Source organism: Penaeus monodon, chromosome 34 (assembly GCF_015228065.2).
Source record: "Penaeus monodon isolate SGIC_2016 chromosome 34, NSTDA_Pmon_1, whole genome shotgun sequence".
In the NCBI taxonomy this organism is placed as follows: domain Eukaryota; kingdom Metazoa; phylum Arthropoda; class Malacostraca; order Decapoda; family Penaeidae; genus Penaeus; species Penaeus monodon.
This window is the reverse complement of record NC_051419.1, coordinates 6,927,130-6,927,492: the sequence shown is the minus strand read 5'-3', so window position 1 is coordinate 6,927,492 and position 363 is coordinate 6,927,130. Positions and strand designations below refer to the sequence as shown.

The window sequence follows — 363 nt, the reverse complement described above, 5'->3', positions numbered from 1 at the left end:
GGGGGGGGGTTTATTGGTTTTCGACTTTGCGAGGGGCGTGGGTATCTGATGTGTAATTGATTTGATTGATAGTTGATAGGGCTCTTAGGTTTTTGAGGACTGTGGAGCAAGTCGAGTAGATTATAATTATGTGCAATTACGCCTTGCGAAGCCTCCACATACAACGCTCTCCTATAGTGGAACATAACACGTTGCAATGGTTACTTAACTCCATTTCCACTGTAAAGATCACAATTCAGTTCACTAATTAATTAATTAGAGAGAATTGCTATCAGTCTAAATACCCAACAATAATTAGGTCAGATTAGGGTTTTGCTTTGCTTTTCAATCAACTCCTCTTGACTTAGCTTGACTTCTCACTCA

General features: G+C 39.7%; 1 protein-coding gene across 3 annotated transcripts in view; it reads left to right on the top strand.

Annotated features, from left to right (window-relative positions):
* Positions 1–363, top strand: part of LOC119594556 (furin-like protease 1) — a gene marked incomplete at its 5' end in the record, with an annotated part of 24,037 nt that overhangs the window by 160 nt on the left and 23,514 nt on the right.